We start from the raw sequence: 17753 nt of genomic DNA, 5'->3' as shown, positions 1-17753 counted from the left end.
TTAGCCTTGACTGCATGACTGTTTCATTGCGCAAATCCACCTGAAGTTCACCTCTTGACCAGAGCTTTGCTAAACCGAATGAATGAATTTCAAAGATGACTTAAAAACCGCAGTTATGAAAAGATAAATGACGTCTGTGTTTGATTTATATTTTTTAAATGAGATAATTCTATTGATAATTATCGTATTCCTGATTTAAAATAGAAAAAATATTATTTTACAACTAATTGATATATATTACAAGTTTACATCTTTTTCTTGTTGTTGTATGATGTTCACATATAAAATGTGGAGCTCTCGCTAGGGACCTGCAAAAATAGTAGAAAGCTGTAGAAGGTGAGGTCCCAGCTGCAAAACTTTAAGGTGTTTCAACCATTGTCGGCACTGTCAAGTTTGAGAGGAGAACATTCACCCTGAGGATCGGATGGAGAGATTTAATCTCTTGATCTGATGTGAGTTACTTCTAATCCAAATCATCTTCCATCTAATAACATTTTCTAAAAGCTAAAGAAAATGTCCCTGCAGATAACGTTATACATACATTTCAAGAATATATTCACCAACCGTTATGTTTTAAGATCTTGACCCAATTGCTTGATGAGATCTACATGTTAGGCTTTTCATAAAGGGTTTACAATAGAGAGACGAACAGTGTCTGTCTCCAAGAGAAACCAAACCTGAGTGGGAAGGAATGTTCCGGACCATGAAGAGTTTCTGTGGTGCAGATCAGGATTCAAACCAGTGAACTATTGTGTAAGGATTATTAGGTCCCTTGTACTCCGCAATCCCTTTCTAACCTCTCCGAACTCCACGGGCGAATCAAGTAGAGGAAATTAGGTTCTACTCCTTGACAATTAAAGCTCACATGATGATGGTTTGATGTAAAAAAAAAAAGTTCTCTTCAAAGAGCTCTTCAGACATTCATGCAAACGCTTTATGTCTCGGCTTTAATGGTTTCAGGTTGCTGGATTTACCGTCGGTTAATTCTTCGGCGCTCAAGCATCCAGAGCCAACCACAACACGCTCTGCGGTGGGCCTGAAGACCTGTAAATTAGACAAGCTGGCCCAAATCCCCTTTTTGTGATGGATTGACTACACAAGTCTGACTGGGCAGAGTAGAACAGTGGATTTGGATTCAGCACAGCTGTCTTGCTGCGCGGGGTACTATAAATTATGAAATTTGGTGCTTTTGAGGTCAGTCGGTCCATTTTCCCCTCGCAAATGAAGAGAGACAAAGAACTTGCTCTCAAGCTCTTATACATGAGGGTCATGTTGCAATGAACCTCGCCCAAATACTGGGCTGCTTAAGCTATTTCTGGGCCCGTTCATGCCTCACCTGCTTTGAAAACATTCCACCATTTGGGCGCTATTCAAAATAGTGCAGATGGAAGTGTGATTTGTTTCATTACCGATGTGCTCATGAAGTGATATTTAGTGATAAGCTGGATATGGACATGATGCTATATTTCAATTCGTCTTAGCTTTACTCTACTGGAATTGACTTGTATGTAGCAGAAAGTCCACAAATCTCTTTTCTTTTAGTGGCTGAAGTCTGTTTCAATCGATTGCCACTTCACACCTCTCCTTTCACTGGTCTTCGCTCAGCTTTAGCAATCTTTGGATGCAAACAACATTTTTCTTTTGGTGCACACATCTAACAGTCAGCTTTCGATTAAGAGGGGGGAATACAGTTGGCTTTATAGGAAGTTTTGAGTGCACAACCATAATGATAAATATTCAGTAACCAATGTCATCAAGGACTGACAGAAATTATTCAGGATCAAGAGCGGAGGAGAAACTTTCAACCTGTAATCTATGAGATTTTATCTAGGACCCTGAGCTTGTCACACCCAATACACTCTCCACTAAACAATAAAAACCTTTAAATAATGTTGTTAAACATTTTTAATTACAGTTCAGACAACCTTCTGCCTCCTGTGGTGAGTTGCCCCGGGCAAAATATTACACCCTTGCTGTGCTCCGGCCAGTGGTGTTAGGTTAAAAACACTGATCGCAAACCTAGTGCCATGTCTGTTAGTCAGTATAATGGACGACAAAGGTTGCTCCAGACGTTTGAGTCAACGAGTCCCAGAGCAAGACACATCGCTCTGTATGGATCAGCTGCCATTCATAGCCTCTAATTTCGTAAATGCGTGACTGTAAAGAGATTGAAGTGCTTAGTATGTGAATTAAAGCACTGTATTTGTGAACGTCAATTCACGTTTCAAGAGAAAAGATTTAACTGTTATATGATGTTCATTCATTCATTTTCTATGCTGCTTAATCCCTTATGGGTGCTGGCGGAGGGGGTGGAGCCTATCCCAGTTTCTTCGGGCGAGAGGCAGGAGACACCCTGTACAGGACGCCAGTCTGTCAGAGGGCACACAGAGACACACAACCATTCACACACATACACTCATATGTACGGACAATTTTCAAATGTTCCCAATCAACCTCTGTATGTTTTTGGACTGTGGGAGGGAACTGGAGTGCCCGGAGTAAACCCATTAAAACGGTTTGGAACTGGAGTCGCTCCAACAAGACGTCACCTCCGGGTCTTAATACTTTGCTTTATGGAGAAAAAAGGTCAATGCAGAGTGTAACGGGACGTTTATTCGCCGCTTCAAGTCAAACAAAGATACAAGCTTTTACGATCGACAGGTCAATAGCTCCGGGAAAGACGGTCCCGAACGATAATAACATCGCTATAATTAAGGCAAATTTGCGGGCCGAGAGGTCCTCCCCCTATCACCCTATTGGTTCCTTCAAACTCACTGTGTCACGATCTCCTGTGGAGAATTCTTCCTACTTTGTTTATCATTCAAATCTTCTTTGGTGGAAGTTCCTGTCTCCTAGCCCCCCCCTCACAGATGCGTCCCTGTTTCGTTCTTTAGATCCACGACCCAAGGTGTGAAAAGGGTAGACAAACACGTTTAAATAACCTTTGTCATGACCCTACGTCTGTTCCAAGCTTGCCTTGAAAACAGTGTGTCAGTCTGGAGTGAAATGTTGATTGTGAATGTGTATTCAAATGTTTAAGCTCTTAGATGAAGCTAGTAATTTATACTTTATATTTTGATTATCTTTTAGCATTAATTTAAGTATGGCATATACGTATATTGTATAATATTTTTTAATCTAACACCATGCACAAGGGGAGAAGATAGGAACTCCACACAGAAATGTCACAAGATAAAGCAACCTTCTTCTGTGAGGCGATCGCGCTCACAGAACTCCTGCGCCACCGTGCGCCCATGACGTCATCACCTCTATTGAATTGTGGAGTATTATTATCACAATGCTTATTTTATCTGGCATGAGAAAGCTGTACGTCAGAGTAGTGTTTTGTAAAAGTCATCTGATCCTTGGTATAGTGTCATCTGACATGGATGCATGTCAAGGAAGATGACATCTGCCTTCTTTGTACAGAGAAAACATGACATAATATCAAATAACCATAACAAAATCAAAAAAGTTGTTTAAAATAAACAAAACAATATATAGGAAACACTGAAGTTTAAATTAAAATATTAAAACAAGGGTCTTTTGCAGATAACACCAACCTTTTTCAACGTGTTGGATTATTTTTTCCCTAAAAGGATCAGGGCCACAAACAGTAAGACCCCCTGTTGTATTCTTTCAATAGGTGGCGTGAGAAGTAGTCTGACATATCCCTTTGAAAATCCTTTTAGTGTTATTTATCAAACACAGACACATGAAAATATCAACATTAGGATTTTGAAAGTTTTTTTTTCCGAGTATCTCTCTCAACATCTGTGATGAATCAGAACGAAACCATGTATCATGTCCCTGTTTTATAGAAATAGAAATAGAAATAGAAAATGTTTATTCATCCCCAGAGGAGAAACACACTTTTACAACAGCACAGTTGAAAAAAATAAAGTGCAAGGAAAAAAGAAATAATAAAAGAGATAATAAAAAAAATTAAAATAAAACGATCTTAAAAATATACAGATTATTTACAATATTAGACATTTAACACTATTAACAACATAAAATATAATAAAATAAAAATAAAATAAAATAAAAACAAAAAATAAAATAAAACACACGAGAAGAAAAACACACTACGGATTAGCATCAGGATATTTAAAGTAGAGAGTTAAATATCCTGACACCAGTTGGGATGAAGGACCTTCTATAACGCTCTGTCCTACACTGGGGGTGCCTGAGCCTACCACTGAAGGAGCTGGCCAGCTCCTCCACAGTCAGGTGCAGTGGGTGGAGAGTGTTGTCCCTGATGGAGGATAGTCTGGAGAGTGTCCTCCTCTCTCCCACCTCCTCCACCGAGTCCAGCGAGTGGCCCAGGACAGAGCCGGCCTTTCGTGACCAGCCTGTTCAGTCTCTTCCTGCCCCGGTCCGTGCTGCCTGCTCCCCAGCAGACCACAGCGTAGTATATCCTTTAACATCATGTGAATGGCAAGATCCTGAGTCAAAAAGTGTGTTTTGATGATTAACCAGTTTGACTGCTTGGCCTGTCTCTAGTCGGCGTATCCGACTGGGGGTTCGGAAACATGTTGATGTACAAGATAAGCAATGGAAAAGCATGTAATTATTTTGAAAATAAATCAAAGAAACTTGAAAATGAAGAGGCATATCCCATTTCATGTTTATTTTTTTTATTTTTTGCAATATAACGGTGTATCTTTTTGTTTTCTAAAAAAAAAAATTGTTATTAAAAAAAGATGTCACCTTACTTTAGGAGGAGAAACTTTCCCATATTTTTCCTTATGTACATTTATTTATTTGTGAAGTGGTAACATTTTCTTATACAAGCCTGTAGGGGCAGCAACTGAAGTGAAGAGCCCTAAACTTTCCTCTTCCTATAAAACAAGCTCTCCTGGACACACAAGAAGGACAGATCCTCTCCATCATGTCCTGGGTCAGCCACAGGTCCTCCTCAGACATACCGAGAACACCCCAGCAGGGGTTCATCTTCAGCTTGCTTGCACATGAGTCTTTGGCTCAACTGGAGTAGGACCAACAACTTAACCTTCATAAACCTGTAAAGCATATGAACCCACATGAGCCAGTTTTGGAATCAATTGAGCTTTTCGGTCTTACAAAGGATACAGCTCTGAAACCAAAAAATGTAAGTCTCTACAGAACAATAATGTAACTTCTGTGATTAAAAGACACTTATAAATGCAAACATGTCGTCAAATCACCTGTCGACGATCTTCTGGAAGCATGTGGAAAAAACATAAAATAGAATTACAAACTGAAAACAATTTAATAGCACATGTTATTCATTTGTTCCTAAGTAGAACCTTAACGTTTTATCAGTGACAATCACGAGCCAAAGCATGTCCACGAAGAGGAAATTGCTTCACACAATTCCATCTCTGTTTGTCCTTCATATCTTTGACGGCATCAATGCATGACTAAAAGCTGCTCTCAACCACGTTTCCACATCATGGTCATAAGCGCCGTTTTAGGTTGTTTCCTTTGAGATAAATCGAGTAAGGAAATTGATTAGAACTTTAAATCGTCTTAGCCATTTGGCATAACGAACAACATGTACAAACCCGATCCAGACGGAAAGTCATTCATAAAAAATTCATTTAATTATTAAAGGCAGGTGGGACTGAGTCAAGGCCGGTGGGCCACATCCAGCCAACAATATCATCATACATGGCTTTTACGATTAATCTAGCTTTGGTGTCTAAACGGCTGTTAATCTTTAATACTTCATACACTGGTTTATTCATTTTCTACCACTTCTCGCTTTAGAACTGTACAAGAGCAGTTTTAATTTACCAAAAAGCCACAAAGGAAAAAAGCAAAAAAGCATTGCTTTTATATAAAATTATTAAAAAGGATAGAATGGTTATTTTGAGGGAATATAAGTAACTTTTGACTTTTTGAACTGCTACGACATAAAATTAGCTGTCAGAAAAACTTGTAATCCAAAATATCCTCCAGGTTTGACATTTTCTCTAGCAAAAGCTTGATTAAGCCTGTGTGGAAAACATTCATGAACATTTGAGAACAGTTAGCAATGTTGCTAAGTAGCACAAATAATAAACCATTCCCTCTATGGTAATTCATTAATTAATAGTGATACCAAAGTTAGAAAGGATTGATTTCCAGTAACAGCCCTGGCTGAGGTTGTCCTTTTTCGGGATGTTTAATACTTGCAGTACTATTCTTACAAATAACCGAAAAAAGAGATGACAGAGCCATCTTTGAAGACGAGATATTGTCACTGCTCAAAATAAATCTTTAAACTTGTGAAACCTCTATATGTACCCTATTGTTGTAAGGAAACCGGTCCACAGCTCCAAATACAACGTTATAGTGAGATATGTTTTTCTTTGCCGGCCGTCCTAACCTTAAGGTAGGTCCGTGTAAAAACAGCTCTGAAGAAATTTAGAGACCACTGCAAAATGAGTTTCGCCAAGTGTAAAACTTACAGGTATGTGTTTGAGTAAAAACACGTTTGTTTCATTCTATAAACTACTGAAAACATTTCTCCCAAATTCCAAATACAAATATTGTCATGAAGAGCAAAAAGATGCAATGTTTCCAGACCTCAAATGATCATTTTCATTAAAAAGAAACAACATTGCTAATGTTTTAACTTAGGAAGAGTCCAGAGTTCCCCCAGTCTTTCACATTGTTCTTGGGTAAATTTATTCCACTCCTTGCCCAAGAATTAATGTAGCTCAACTTTGTTTGATGACTTGTGACCATCCATCTTCCATCCAAAGGTGTTCCATAGGGTTCAGGTCTGGAGATTGGTCTGGTCATGACAGGGTCTGCATGGAGCATTATCCTGCTGGAAAAAAAACAATCCTAAGAGTTGTGGAAGATTGTCAGAGCAGAAGGAAGCAAGTGATGTCTGGGGGTGCATTTCTATAAGTAGTACATCTTGCAGTAGTATTTTTTTTACCAGGTCCCTTCAGTGGTAACACATGGTTTTTTTTCTATTTAGAGAAGAAGAACAATCGATCACCATAATTCAGTGTACTTTTCAGAGCGAACACCTACAGAGCCAAAGTACAAACAATTTAAAAGTTGCTGACACGTTTGATTTTACTGTCACTCACTTATTATTTCCACATGAAGTTGTCATATTATAACAAAAGATCTTTTGAATCGTTGGGTGAAAAAAAAGAAGTTTTTCTAGTTCTCTGAAACCATTTATCGCAGCTTCTGTCACTGATTACTGAAATGTTTTTTTTGATGTTGGATGTGTCTCACAACAATTCCGGGGAAAGTTCAGTCGTTGATTCCTAAACTCACAAATCAACTTGAGCAACGAAAGCTCTTCACGCAAGATGCACAGAATCATGTTTTGCTTCAAAACAGCAGCTTTTTGATGTCACTCAAAGTAACAAGAGGGGTTTCAGGTGAGTTTACTGCTTGTTTGGTTGTCACACCAACGATTATGTGGCTTTGACCTGACCTCTGCTTGCTCTGTAACCCCCTCTGAAAATACAAGAACATTTAAAATGGTATTGCAGTGACCTTCAGGATTGTAAAAGGTAGATCTGACAATGCACGTTTTCACTTTGATGATAAGGATTTCAGACCAGAACACATATTCTCTACACATGGTGTCACTATAGGGATGGATATATAATAACATTAGATGTGTCCATACTGTGCTAAATTCCAAAAAAGCACTATATTATATGACATTTATTATCGCTTAGAACCTTTTCAGAACAGAATTCAGTCCAAAGATGCCGATTTTGAGTAAGAGCTTAAATATATAGGAAACTGTAGGATTTAGTTTCTGGTTTACACTCTACCAATTTCCACCAAATCGATTTAGTTTGGAAAAGTCTGTGGGTCACCCATGCTTTTATTGATCTCTTTTAGATGAAGTTTCTTTTTTTTTTACTGAAGTATTTTCAATCTATGGGTCTATGGGTTATTTAGACCACCTGGTCACCTTGACCCAAAGATAGTATAAGGGGCACCATTTTCTACTATTTTTCGCTTGCATCACAAAGGTAACAGTAAATAACAAGCTGGCTCAAGGAATTCAATTAAGGATCAGATTCTGTTGCTTAACCTGGGACTGACACTTGAGTGTATCAGGGTCATAATGTGGGTTTTAAAATGAAAGAAAATTCTAGGGTGCTGGAGGTTATAAAGTCCCATTGGACTTCCTTATAATGGCTGGAAGTGCCATGAATTTTCTTTGTGATCGTGAATTTGTTCATTTTATTTCATGGAGTCCAAAACCTCCAATAAGTGCTCTCCTTCTTGGCCAACATCAGTCAAAGGAGAATGGAAATGGGTTGTTTCCTCCTTTTACTTTGTTCTGATTGTTTTCGGAATGATTCATTAACTGCTAATACAAGACTTCGCTGGGTGTGCCTCAGAGTCTTCTCTTAAACACTCGTCTTTGATCAGAGGTGTTAGTTTGATCCATGAACGGTTTGCATCTGAAATCAATCTCACGATCTACATGGCAGCTCATCACACATGCCTCACAGATCCCGAATCTCTCAGTTATAAGACCCACACATATGTTCTGCACCACAGACACACCTTACAAACTCATAAAATACAACTAATGATTCACAATTTCATTTCACTGTACATCTTTGTCCGAATGAGCGTTCTTAACACTGAAGTGATTCAAAGGAAAATGGGCGTAAGGCAAGTGACTGCCAGCCCTTCACTTTGTAAAATGTGGAATTAAAACATGTGTCTTTGAATAAGTAGGAAAATATATTTTAGTTGCAGCATCGTCTCAAGCTTTGTCACAAACATTCTTTTTGTATTTTTAACTGACCTCCAAGTTACCTCTACTTGTCTCAATGTATTTGTTGTTTCACTGCTTTATTTCTGGATTCTTTTCTGAATATATTATGACTAGACAATACAAAGGTAGGATAGGAGGATCTGGTCATTAATTGATGACTTATTTATTGCTTTAAAATGTGGTTATAATTAGTAATGGTCTGGTGAAGCTTCATGAAACAGTGTCATGTTGTTTAGAGGTCAGTAGGTGGTGCCATCACTTGAGAAAATGATGTGATGTTTCATTAGAACAGTTGTTCTCAACAAAGGAAAGTAGTGCAGAGACCGCCATCTAGTGGACTCTGAAAATAATGACGCTGCTTCATGAAGCTTCACCAGAACATCACTAATAATCCAGCAAGTTTTCACAAATTTGTATTAAGAGCACTTTTAATAGTAAAAGTAATACATGTTGTAGGTACTCCACAACTAATGAGTTCTCAATGTAACTTAGTCTCACAAATGTTATCACAAAAAAATGAATTAGCATTAGGGCAGAGACTGTGTTTTCATATGAAGTACTGAGTGACTTTTTGAAGTTAAGGGAAAATAGAACCACAAAATCACCCAACAAAAGCTTCCATGTTGTTTTGTAAACAAATGTTGATGCTATTTTTGGAAATTTGGAAATTTTACATCATTGCAAGTCAACCTTTCTGACATGTGGGGTCGCCAAAAACAATATTTGTATACCGTTAATTGCTGCTTTAACTAAATTAAAACTGATATCCATGTGTCATTTCTGGAAGACATGTTTTAATGCATTAAACAAGTTGACCCCTCCCCCATAACTAAGATGATTTGATTTCAGGATTCCTATGTTTATATCATTTTCTCTTTCTTGGTAGATGTATTTGTTTATTCATGTTGTAGACATTTCATTTAGTGTTCGTAAAAAGTATCCTGCTAAGCTGTTAGCCATACGCGGTTACTTTCAGTACCCAATGATTTTGAAACAAGCTTTTTCACAGTCTCTAAGAAACAAACATTTAAAGTATGAACCAATGATATTAAAATATGCATGCTCTAACTTAAACACAGAAAACGAAGGACCACATATCCCTATAAAACATGTTATTAGATCACATCTTTTATCATGACCTACATCAGTTTTCACAAATGACAGGTCTCATTTCATTTATTCGTTTTATTATTATTTTCACTACGGTGAGAAGCATCATATTCAATTGTGGTGACATTGTGCACAAGAGCATAAGGTGATACAGATCTTGACTAGATGTTTTGACAAATCTGTGGAACACCTTTTTTATGTGCCAAAATAAGTAAAAAATGTTTTATCTGACCTAAAAATGTCATCACACGGACACAACAAAAAGCAAATTAGGTCACCTTTAAGAAATACCATAAATCATGTTTCCGTGCAATGTTCGAACACACAATGTCAAGTAAACAAATACGTGAATAATTGACAATTACGGACATACATATATAACATATAACATCACCGTCATTAAAAACATTTGATCCATCTCAGATGTTTTTTCTGGATGATATTCAATCACTCGGATGGAGTAGAAGGCGCCGTGTTTATACAATATCCCAGATGTTGACACGTTTGTGGAAATTCAGACTTCCTATCGTCTTTCAATGGAGCGTGGGAAGTAGGGGAAAATCATGGCATAAACACATCTTCAAAAAAAAAAAAAAGGTTGCCTAAGATGGTTCCCTCACGCCTAAATGTGAGTGCGTCAGTGACGATGAGTGACGCAGAGACTGTGCCGTCACCAGTCCAACTACAAATATACAAAAATAGTTTCCGCAGAAGCCTCTGGCTTTTATAAGATCAACATTACGTATTCAGGATCATGCTTTAAAGTATTGAATCCTTTTATGTGATTTGATTCCCCAAAATTCACACGGATTCTACGAAAAACTTTCTTGTCTTTCAGAGATACATTTCTTAAAAAACATGTTTCACCAACGACATGGACAATTGCTCCAGAAGTTCCAGAAAATCCTGTTGGATATACCAATAACAAATAAATGACCTAATTCTAATTAATTAATTCTTAATATGTTATTATATTCAAGACTTCACTGATACTACAGTTTTGATAACGTTATCATTTTATAAAACACCATGACAAATCTCTTTCTTGCAGTTGACGTACCACCACATGAGACAATCTGGCTTTTACAAAGACACTGTCTTTAAGATAGCGGATGACATCCCTCAACCTCTTGGTCTCAAGCAGTTACCATACAATTGGAATATGGTGTTAGCAATAGATTATACAGAAGACAGTGCCTCTCTATTGGATTCCGAAAATAATGGACCCATCCCATTAAACTTTGAAGCAAAGATTCAAAATATTTCACTGGTTTCTATGTAGTTTTAAGTAGCTCTACTTCCTAGTGTCCATTTTAGGCTGATCTAGCCAGCAGGAAATGAGTCAAAGGGGATATGGTGACATGGAACAATTACTCTTAGAATGTGGAATAGAAAGTCATGTGTTTTTCATGAAACTAAAATAGTTTTTGAGGGGTTGATAAAAAAGACAGAAGAAAATAAGATGATCTGTCTTGTTTAAAAGCAGGTGAAGAATCCGGTTGTACATCCTTTCACAAGAACAATATGTCTCGCATGTACAAAAATAATATTCTGGTTGCTCCCTTAAGAAAATATGGCAAACACATGTTGGCTGCGATGGGATTCTTGGCAAGTCTTTTTTTTTAAATGCGATCAATCTTTATTATTCAAGTAGTGGGACTAGTTTCAAAGGAAAGGCTTCCCATAACATCTGAACTACTCATACATGTTTCATCATCTTGACGGTGTGGGTCTCATTTAAGCTCTCAGTCAATGTTGGCGATGAGTCAGTGACTGAAACAAACTGCTGCACACATGCTCACCGATCAATATGTCCCGAAACGATAGCATTTTTGTAAATATGTGATAGGTTAAGTGGTTTTTTGTTGATAGAGATGCGTGTTGAGATTTTAAACTCGTCATTGGTCATTAAGACTCCATACACAGCTGTCCAAATATCTAAACATGACAGTGAACAATGTCTTCTGGCACGCAAGTTAGCTTAACAGTTAACTTTCTCTTCATAACTCAATTCAATAATTCCCTTAATCTTTGAATTTCAAAAATAATATAAAGGTCAATCCAACAACAACAAAATTCTAAAATAAATAAAAATAAACTTCCATAAATTCAAGCCTTTATATTTGATATTTTTTGGTTTTAGAGGTGATCAGTGTAAAAAGCACTTATTCGAATGAAATTAAATTGTAAATACATTAAATGACATATATTGTGATTGATTGGTCAAGACACTTCCACTTGAGGGTACACTCTAGACTAAATAAATGGACAAAAGTATTGGAAACACCAGAGTAGGGTGAAAAAAAGGACATAGAATGAAATCATATATAAAAAAAAAGTATTTAAAAGAAGAATTAAATGAGTTAAGAAAATAAAACAAGTGATTATTGATTTAGTCACCTGCCCTAACCAGCAGATGGCTTAATTGAAGTCCTTGTTTAAAAATCATTTGGAGAGTACAAACAACAATATTAAGTCATTGGAACTATTGCATTTTATTAAGCATGAATTAAATCTAACAAAATAAAATATGAAATTTTTAAAAAGAAGATGAATTCAGGCAAAAAAATTTATTATCTCAAATGTATGTGTTCAAAAATATTCATGAGGCCCTCAAGATCAACTTTGCCCCTATCTGCTCCTGCTCTCATATATAATAAACTCTCTTTTTAACAGTCTCATACCATGATAAAACATTAATATTTTGATCTTAAGTCTGTTGTAGAGTGACTGACATCTGGGCCAAGACAGGGATCTGCTGTGGCATCTAAATAAAAGTTACAAAACCACTTTCAGCTAAATTCTTCAAGTTCTGTTCGGTCTGTTCAATGAAATCCAGACTTAAAACATTATTTCTTTACTGTGGCTTCTATTTAAAAGCTTTTCTTTATTGACTGTTTTTATGGTTGTAGAAATCTAAGTGTTTTTTTATCGAGTCGTTTTGGTTCTTCCTTATTGTTCAATACCACCAAGAGTGCAGAGTCCATTATGACGTAATAACAGCTTCACTTCTCCTCCAGCAGGCTGTAATCACGCCCCGCTTAGTTTATACAACAAGTCCCATGGAGGTGGAGACTTCTGGGATTGATGACGTGCGGTGACAGACCTTAATTATTTACCAATCACAACAGAGTGGGTGTGGTTATGGTAAACAAGATTTAAATGTAAGATAAATATTTCAATGAAAAGAGAGTTTTGTACAAACAGATGATGAGTACAATAGAGATCCAAGATCCGTTCAAGAGGCACTTAAATCAACCGATTAGTTGCCCTTACAGTGACTCTAACATGCTTCTTAGAATCGTCCCATATTAGTAGTGATGGTCTGATGAAGCTTCACGAAGCTGTGTCATTATTTTCAGAGTCCACAAGATGGCGGTCTCTGCACTATTTACCTTTGTTTTGAACAATTGTTCTAATGAAAAATCACATCATTTTTAAACTGATGGCGCCACCTACTGACCTCTTGTTCACACCAGTCAAGCACACAAGCAAGAGTCTTCAGAGTCAAGATTCGGTTCAACTACATGTGCTTGACCTGTTGGATAAAAAAAAAAAATAGAAAAACTCCACTATCTGGCCCTTTTAGGATCAAATTCAATACCCCTGATATAGGGGGATCAATTGACCACTCGTTTGCAGCTTGTTATTTGGCCAGTTGTGCCGGCGCATGGATGTTCTTTAATAATGTTTCCTTATCTGGATTGGCCAAGACTTTAAACTTGTGATGAAAAGCTTTGCTATAAAATGTGATAATGTTGGAAAGAAAAGCCTTCGATTCCTCATCAGGGTACAGGATTCTTGTAGATTCTGTTATTGCCAATACATTATTCAAAGAATTCCCTGATTAAAAAAATATGATGACGCTCCTTCAGAGAACTGTGTAATGTGTGTATTGTTACTAAGCAACCCTGTTTTTCTTCTTCTTCTTCTTGCTCTCCCCTGTACTCTGACCATAATAACGGAGGGTCATGAGGATTTCTGCACAGATGAGCGAGGAGATAGTTGACATTGGAATGAGCCACAGCTGGAGTTTTATTAGGCATCAAAGAGCGAAGTGAATGTGGTGAAGAGCTGTTAGAAGAAAAGGTTCGGACATCTTACAGAGTACAATGGCAGGTATACAGCGCACAGAGAAACATGTCCGAAACAATGGTCTTCAACTTTGACATGTTAACGAACCTTTATAAAACTCCACACAACATGTTCACACTCAACACGCTGCAGCTGTCAGTGCTAATATTTAGAAATTCTTTATAGTTAAGACAAGCGTTCCAAGTAAATAGGGGAAAAGTCATTTTACAACTTTTAATTTGTCAAAGGCTACTACCAACTTCATAAAAACTGCAGCTTCTAATAGTGATGTGCTGATAAAGTATATTATGACTAGACAATACAAAGGTAGGATAAGAGGATCTGGTCATTAATGGATGACTTATTATTGCTTTAAAATGTGGTTAAGTGGTTATCATTAGTGATGGTCTGATGAAGGTTCATGAAGCAGTGTCATGTTGTTTAGAGGTCAGTAGGTGGCGCCATCACTTTAAAAATGTTGTGATCTTTCATTAGAACAGTCGTTCAAAACGAAGAAAATAGTTCAGAGACCGCCATCTAGTAGACACTGAAAATAATGAAACTGCTTCATGAAGCATCAGATCATCTCTTGCTTTTATGTCTCAAGTGCTCAAAAAATTGCGAGTATTAAAAATATATATATTTTTTACTGTCCATTTTGGTTTCCCTGTCTTCCCTTTTTACATTCCATCATTTGAAACGAGAAAAACGTAGACACACGGCATACCACTTCGCATAATTTGCTAAAAAGAAAGCTGAAGTCAATTAAATCAAAAACTGAAAATGAATGAAAACCATTGTGAGGCAGGCTTGGGTCACACACTTGCCTGCACTTCCAAGGACCTTCCTTTCCTGTTATACGTGAATAAAATGTAATTTTGACAGTAATTGAGCATGTTTGTAGAATTGTTTCATGATTCCAGTTTTTATTTTGTTTTGTTTTTCCTTTAAAAAAAATAGCTGGTGAAACTAGTATCTAAAAAATTTAACTTTAATGTTTTTTTAAATTGTGGTATTGATACGCACATGCAAACATCCTTTTTTAAGACAACATTTCTCACCATTAATCTGCCATGTCATTATCACTGATCCAGAGCGTTGTTTTGACTGGCTCCCCCGTCCACCTCAAGGAAATTGAATTGGCCGCGGCATTGTTTTTGTCCATTGACCAAAATTACAGCCATAAAAATATGATTTTTATTTTGTTGGCACATCATGTTGCTTCTCTTACCAACATGTAATATTTTGCCAATATAGATCCTTTTTTCAGTCACCGCTCATGTTTTGTTTTTCTTTCAACATATCTGTTTCACAAATAGGTTTTGATTTTAGTGAAATGTCACAGATGTTTCACAGCAGGATGAACTGTTAGAATATAGCTAACAGTCACTGTTCATCTTACATAGATATTTATCAAATCCATCCATCCATTTGTCTTCTACCTCTAATCCTTGGTCTGGTTGTCAGGGTAGCAGCCGGAGTAAGAATATCCAGACTTCGTCTCATCAGAAAACTCTTCTAGCTCTTCTGGGAGAATAGAAGCGTAAACTGGATGCATAAGATCTCCAACATGTCCGCCAACCAGATTGCCCAGAAACCCTCCCAAAAAAAGGCATACAAAAGCGGTCTTCACTCAATGTTGAGAAACATTTGTCTCTCTTGAAGGACTGAGCTCATCACCTCACCTACATTTTCCAAAGGAACTTTCCCAACGGATCAACAAAGTAATAGGTATCTATCTATCTCTTATAAAACAATGTGGTCTTTCTAACACGTACCTCCACCCGGGGGAAGGATCTCTCCTTCAACCTGGAGGGGGACATTCCATCCCATCCATATTTTAATGCTTATGATAGAATAACATAAGATTAAGCAACTAAATTAAACTCCAAAGATGGATCACTGGATTGGATTGAGGCTGAAAAGTTCCTGGATTAATGCCATCGACTCCAACAGGAGGTACAATCAGAGAGCAGGACCACCAACCATCTTGACCACCCATTGTGGAACAGAGTAGATCTTAGCTGTCCTTAACCACCCTGCCTGCGCCTTAAAATTGTCCCGATAAAAACCATAAACCAAAATATGGAATAGATTAAAATATGATGTCACTCCCATTTCCCTTTTTCCTTTTATAAGCTTCTGATCATAGTTTGTTTATATTTTTTCTCTTTTTTCAGATGCCATCAAACTGCATGACTTTGAACAGGACTTTCATGATGACAATGAGGATGTAGTTGACTTTAGGATTTGGGTTTATATCTTGGCAACAACCGAGCAAAAACAAACATGCTGCGCAGTAACTTAACTCTGAAGATAAATCCTTCACCGGGATAAGTGTTGCTGAATGTGGCTTGTGTTTACACGGTAGTTCTTCTCATGGTAGCACTGTTGATACACGACTTATTCCGAAAACAAGCAAAGGCAGCGTGTGCTCTCCCGGCGACAGTGTGTGAGTGTCCAACTTGGTGATGAGAACAGGCGCGTATGTTTTAAATTCACTCAGTGTGATTTATGAATACGCCGTAAAAGCTCCATATTTAAGATTTATTTATTTGGTTCATCGACAGCGGCGGCGGCTGTGTCACCGCTCGTGTTCGCGTGACTAGGACGAGCAGTCTCACTGTCTTGTGGAGACAAGGTTTAGAAGCTCTGCCACCAGGAGCAATTATTGGTTTGGTGTCTAGTTTGGAGACACAGCCTGGAGCCTGAAATTGAAAACGATGATATTTTGATAAAGACACTGATCCCCACTTACACGGATACACCCCTCCTGAGAGGACAGTTTTGCACAAAAGATTTAGATTTATAAGGTGGAACCAAGAAAGTTTAGAACCAAATATCAGGCAACATAAAAAGCTGCGGGCGGTATATGACGGGCAAGATCAGAAAATAACACTTTTGTTGCAGATTTAAATGGGGTCACGAGATACTGAACTTGGACATGATTCCCTGCTGGTAACAAACATGCCCTTTATCAAGTGTAATATAAATAAAAAACACATTCAAAGTGTCAAACTGGATTAGAATAGTTCACCTTCAGAAACATTCACGTATAAAAATCTCAGTTTTGCTGTTGACCTGTTAAAATAATTTTGTATTTCAAGTCAAAAGCTCCAAAAGCAGCCACCTGCTGGCTCATGTGTGTTCCATTCTGACTTGGATTTTCTTCCATCGCTTCATCAAACAGGACCAGACCTCCGTCTCACCAGAAAATTCAATTGCTCTTCTCTGGGAATACCAAGAGGTTCCTAGTACACACAGGAAAAATAATCTTTGCAGTATGTCATGTCCTGGGCCCTTTTCAAACCTGACATGCTCAGAACACCGAGCCAGAGAGGCTCGGAGACATTCTGAGTATTACTGAGACACTTTTACTGACTTCTCTTAATGTGGAATGGAAGATCTGTGGTCTAATCCTTTCTATTCCCTTAAACACCCAACAAAACACACATGCTATTTAATCTGTTCTCCATTTGTTTTATAAAGCAACAATTCTTTGTTAATCACCTCTGACAAGTAGCTCTACCTGTTAGCAAAAAACATTCAAATATTCCAAATGTTTTTCAAAGAAAATGTTGACAGAGGGACAGACGAACATTTTTGTGGTTTTCTGTCGTTTTCTCTGAAATAACAAGGGTTTTGAACCATCATTCAGCACCTTTATGGCTGTAATTGTATGTGTTTTGGTTGTCATAACTAAGGGACCTGGAACATTTATCTCAGGAGTTGTTTTCTCCAACAAATAACTTTTGATGCAATGAATTTGCAATTTGGGACATTTACATGGAATTTTGTGATCCTTCAAATATAAATTGCTATT

The sequence above is a fragment of the Callionymus lyra genome, chromosome 13 (assembly GCF_982586985.1).
Source record: "Callionymus lyra chromosome 13, fCalLyr1.hap1.1, whole genome shotgun sequence".
Lineage (NCBI taxonomy): Eukaryota > Metazoa > Chordata > Actinopteri > Syngnathiformes > Callionymidae > Callionymus > Callionymus lyra.
This window is presented reverse-complemented; position numbering follows the sequence as displayed.